The sequence below is a fragment of the Symsagittifera roscoffensis genome, chromosome 6 (assembly GCF_963678635.1).
Source record: "Symsagittifera roscoffensis chromosome 6, txSymRosc1.1, whole genome shotgun sequence".
Lineage (NCBI taxonomy): Eukaryota > Metazoa > Xenacoelomorpha > Acoela > Convolutidae > Symsagittifera > Symsagittifera roscoffensis.
Window position 1 is genome coordinate 30,621,819 of NC_087067.1, and position 6,173 is coordinate 30,627,991.

Genomic DNA, 6,173 nt, shown 5'->3' on the forward strand with positions numbered 1-6,173 from the left:
AAAAAAAAAAAAAACAATTTAGTTTTCACACTGCGAGTATTATTTTATTTTCAAGTGAATACAATTTAATTGCGATTCGTTTTTGGTCCATTAATTGTAAATGAATGCAATGCTGTCAATAAGGGGAATAGATTCAGGAAATCAGGATTTCTGGCCTTCTGATATTGAGAACAGAAAATGTTTTTTTAAGAACTTCTCCACCGCAAAGTTTTCGCAGCTTGGTTCCCGAAAACAAACAAAATAGAAAAATTCACAAGTTAACTAATCGATACATTTGAGCTTGAATCAAAATGTATGAGAACCCATTCATTTTTCTATTTTTGATAATTTTCGATTGTTTTCTATTAATGCAAGTAAAACTTAAAAACGTGGTAAATATTGTAAGTTAGATTATCTAAATTCACAGTTAAAATTGCACCCTCGAAATTAAACGTGCAATGAAATCGATTGCTTTTTGAATGAAAACTTTTAATTTTCATCAGGTAATCTAAAATTTTCAAAACTATGAGCGAAACTTAAAACCAAAATTACGTTACGAGGTCAAAATGTGAAGCGGATAGGAGCAAATTTTTGTGTCTGTTTGTTCCTAGATTCCAGAGATAAGTCTTGAAACCTGAGACAAGTCCTGAAACATGCCAGGAAAATGAAAGAAAGAAAAGAAGAACAAAGGGAGCATCCTTTTTTTTGGAATCCGCTTACAATTCATCAAATGCACAGTTTGGCCTCGTTTTGTATGAAAAGTGTGCACACTGACCATTGGAGATGGTATGTCTACAAAACAACTACTAAATCAAACATATTGGAGAAGCTTCTTACTCTAGTTTTCTATCTACCTAGGATGAACAAAACTTTTAATCATAAACTTTCCATATATGAAAAACTTCTTGCCATATATTTCCATATGTACGGAAAATTATATGAAATCTCTATGATAGGCATTTTTCCATTCCATATATGAAAATTATATGACAAGTGTTTTTCCATCAGCAAAAAATTGATTTTTTTTCTTAAATTATCTTCTGCAAAGTTTTGGGTTGGGACTCAAAGCACCAAAAGTTGGACGGATCTTGCATTTATAATGCATCAAAAACGGCCTGAACTGTCTTGGAGCTGCCTTTCAGAAGTGATATAACGAAAGATTTTCAATTTCGGTCAAATTTTTCAAAATTGATTAATTTTGAAATTAATTTTTTTAATTATCCGGCATTGATCAAGGCATATATAAACATGCCAAAGAAAAATTTTTTTTTGGCATATATAAACATGCCAAAGAAGAAAAAGGAGCTGTCGAAAAAGAATTTAGAATCCAACTTAATGTATCCAGGACTACATTATGCACACAAAAAACTGAATTTAGCATGCAAAAAATTTTTTGGGAAATAGTTTTTTTTAGTACAAAATTCGATTGAAAAAAAAGTTGAAAAAAAAACCGGAAAAAAAATCAAAATTACTTCGTGCTGCCATCAAAAATTGTTTGTCATAAAATTTCTATGGGAATTAAATGACAAACTTTTTTTCAAAAAAAAATAAAAGCCTCGTTCTTTCATCACCAGAGTGTTTTGTTGGAATCAAACAGCCGCCGCAGATTTTAGTTTATACTTTTTTTCAACCTTTTTCAAAATTTTGTTTGACAAGGATTTTCGGTGTATAGAGGTCAACCCGGGTAGTTATAATTGTTGAAAATTAAACTAGGGGCAGGTGCCAGGCGCAGTCAGGGTTCGAGGTTTTTTGCTATTTGCACGCTTTGCTTAACCTTCTGATGAGTTTTTTCTTGTCAGAACTTTTAACAAATTTACTTTGTGGATTCGATACCTGTCCCACTACTGACTAATCATCCATGCTTTTAACTGTGCCAAGTAGGATACAGTGATTAAAACAAATGGCATATTTTCAACTACCTAACCACATACGAAATTAACGATATAATTTTAGAAGAAAAGTTGTCTGTAAGGTTGTTCCGCCCAAGCCCCAGCGGGGACGTGAAATAGCCTGATATTGTAGTGCAAATTCAATCCTTTGAAAGACACAGCAGAGAATTATTTTCGAAAATTGTAACAAATTTCAATTCACTCAAAGTAAAAAAGTATACAAAAACCTTAAACAGGCTTATATGAGACTCGAACTGGCTCCTCTGGCCCCTCTGGCTTATTGGTCAGTTGCATTTTTCTATCAGTTACTGGTATATCTACACCTAGTGGCAGTGAAGACAAGATAAGAGGTTTGTTAGGAATGAATATAAAATCATATATATAACAGAGAGGAGTGAAACGGAAAAAACTCATTTTCCATAAATCAACCAGAGCAGACTCCAATTTAGTTCTTTTCAAAATAGTTTATAAAATAAGTAAAACGTTAAAAACCGTAGGTGTTTATCTTGTTTAGTTTAGGGGATATGATTGTTTCAGTTCGAAAAATTCGAAAATAGAATCGGTTTTCAAAAAATCAAAAAGTTTTTGTGAGACGAATGGAGATTTGAACCTGTCTAATGGGTTTACGAGTTAGCAAAAAAACTATTGGCAGCCGACCATGCTGAATAAAACAGAATGAAAACCTTCAAATAACTTTAAAAAAACTGAGTAGGCAAGTTGAGAAACAAAAAAAACAATTAAAAAATTTTTGTCTCCGATGAGGATTTGAACCTGGCCATCCATCGACCAAAACATATACGTGGTGTGAGTTAAACAAAAATTTTGAATTTTTTCGAAAACTAACCCGTTTTCCTTCTAATTCCCTACTTCTATCGAGAAAAAATTGGGATTCCTCCCAAGGAAAAGAATGAGAAAAACAATTTGAAAACAGTCTTCTGCTCTAATTCGCAAGAGAGTCACAATGGAAAAAACCCGGTGAAAAAATAACCATAAGTTTGCGAGATCGCTTTTGTACCCGTCAAAACCTCTTAAGTTAAACGCTCGCGACTGCTCACTATGGGTTAGTGGAGCTCACGCGATTGCGCGCGCTCGTATGGAAGGGTGGCGTACAATCACCAACCACCAAGATTGAGGCACAATCAAAGTTAGTTCTTCGACTACTCAAAGAATAATCAGTTTATGCAGAAATTTCATAGCATTGTAGAAGAAAAAATCAAAAAAAAAATCTGCTATCACTTCATTGGAGGCAACTCACCCTGCAAATTTTGCTGAACAATTCTTTTGAGCTTGCGACATTTGAGCTAGAGAAATTATGCACAGAAGAGCTTGCAAAAAAAAACCAAATCAAATCTAAACTTCAAATTTATACTTAAATCTGATATAATATGAAATTTATCTCCAAATGAACAGTTGTGAATTCTCACAGTTCTTATCCAATCAGTTTTGTCGAAATAAAATGTGGCGCAAACCCAAAAAGAGCAATCAAATTACAACTGAAAATTAAACAATGAACAGAAGCTGAGCCAGACGGGTGAAGAGACTCACATCCAAAAAAGGGGAGTGTAAATAGGTGAAATGTAAATTTTTTTTCTTAGTTAAATCAGTCAATTATCTATTTGGTTCATTTTTCAACATTTTGTTTCGTTTAGGTCCACGTTTTACATTACTAGCATAGTGTGCACATGGCTAGCCAATTTGTCTTCATTGAGTAGTCGAAGAATTCGAAAATAGAATCGGTTTTCAAAAAATCAAAAAGTTTTTGTGAGACGAATGGAGATTTGAACCTGTCTAATGGGTTTACGAGTTAGCAAAAAAACTATTGGCAGCCGACCATGCTGAATAAAACAGAATGAAAACCTTCAAATAACTTTAAAAAAACTGAGTAGGCAAGTTGAGAAACAAAAAAAAACAATTAAAAAATTTTTGTCTCCGATGAGGATTTGAACCTGGCCATCCATCGACCAAAACATATACGTGGTGTGAGTTAAACAAAAATTTTGAATTTTTTCGAAAACTAACCCGTTTTCCTTCTAATTCCCTACTTCTATCGAGAAAAAATTGGGATTCCTCCCAAGGAAAAGAATGAGAAAAACAATTTGAAAACAGTCTTCTGCTCTAATTCGCAAGAGAGTCACAATGGAAAAAACCCGGTGAAAAAATAACCATAAGTTTGCGAGATCGCTTTTGTACCCGTCAAAACCTCTTAAGTTAAACGCTCGCGACTGCTCACTATGGGTTAGTGGAGCTCACGCGATTGCGCGCGCTTGTATGGAAGGGTGGCGTACAATCACCAACCACCAAGATTGAGGCACAATCAAAGTTAGTTCTTCGACTACTCAAAGAATAATCAGTTTATGCAGAAATTTCATAGCATTGTAGAAGAAAAAATCAAAAAAAAAATCTGCTATCACTTCATTGGAGGCAACTCACCCTGCAAATTTTGCTGAACAATTCTTTTGAGCTTGCGACATTTGAGCTAGAGAAATTATGCACAGAAGAGCTTGCAAAAAAAAAACCAAATCAAATCTAAACTTCAAATTTATACTTAAATCTGATATAATATGAAATTTATCTCCAAATGAACAGTTGTGAATTCTCACAGTTCTTATCCAATCAGTTTTGTCGAAATAAAATGTGGCGCAAACCCAAAAAGAGCAATCAAATTACAACTGAAAATTAAACAATGAACAGAAGCTGAGCCAGACGGGTGAAGAGACTCACATCCAAAAAAGGGGAGTGTAAATAGGTGAAATGTAAATTTTTTTTCTTAGTTAAATCAGTCAATTATCTATTTGGTTCATTTTTCAACATTTTGTTTCGTTTAGGTCCACGTTTTACATTACTAGCATAGTGTGCACATGGCTAGCCAATTTGTCTTCATTGTAGAACATCCGTAAATGTTTCTCAAGGGTAAGAAATCATTTTCTGAGCCAAGACTCCTCCACTTGGTCCTTGTGCCTCGGAAGCACACACTGGAAGCACGGAGCACGGCAAAAGACAGCCGGCACTTCACCCAGTTCATAGTTTTACTATAGGGTTTCTCCCACTTGGTAGATAATGCTTCTCCTATTCTCCGAAGGAAACTTGCAAATTTTGGAGTAACCATCCCATCAACAGACACGACAAGAGGAGTGAAAGACATGTCTTTCCTGACAAGCGTCTGAATATTTTGTCTTTTTCTCAACCTCTACTGAGTGCAAAACACTCATTGCGCTTCTGTTCTGATAGGAGATGGCGTCGGTGTCAGAGACACGAATATCAAAAGACGCTCCTCACTGTCTAAAATAAACTCCACGACAAAAAAAAATGCAACTAATGCGGGTGTCTCATCTTGCGGGTTGTATTCTCTAATAACAGGCTCTTTCTGTACATCCTACCACACTAAAGAAGCTAAGTCGCCAACAGCATCCCTAATCTCATTATGCCGTAAAGTCAGTCCCGATGAAGCACATTGTGGTTCTGTTTTTGCCACAAAACAAAGTTTCTCAATTTTGTCTACCCATTAAAGTTCTTTATTTTTCAGGTAGATGTCCTTATCATTTCCGTCACCAATCAAACCGCCCAGAAACCTCTTCCCTTCCACTATAGTAATCGAGTACTTGTGAAATATGTGATGCGCTTCTTGAGCATATTGTTTATCGACAACCAGAAAACTTTTGGAAGGCTCTGGAAAGTAACCGAAGGTGGGACCTTCCTCAATCAAGTTTTTGAGCCATATCTCCAATTTCTTGAGTTTGGCTATAGCCGCAGAATCATCAGCATACCAACTTTGTAACAAATTGTTCGGATCCTTTAACTTCCGAATCAGGGAAAGAAATGAAACACCATAGAAGAAAATTGCCAGTAGGTCTCCCTGTGCGGTTCCTTCCCTACTGTATATCACTTCATCGGCGCCAGCAACGAAAAGCGACGCGAAGCCTCTGTAATTATTGATGAGAAATCTAGAACACCTAGGCCACAATATTCGAGCATTCCACAACGCTGTTTCACAATTGAGCGAGTTGAAAGCATTTGATGCATCCATCAACAGCATGCCACAGCCATCTTCCTTGCTGTCATCAAAAACATCAGAGAGCGCATGAATTGCACCCTCAATGCCAGCTTTCAGCCCACAAGCTAATTGATCAGTCAAACATGTTTCTTCAAGGTTAATTTTTTTGAACTCAGCCACACTTTTGCAAATTATTCCCCTTAGACATTCGCCTATGCCAGTAGGTCGCACACTAGGACATTTATCAAGCGCAATCAAACTTCCAGAAACCAGTGCTCGCACTTTCGACCATGGTGAGATTTGATTGCAGATTT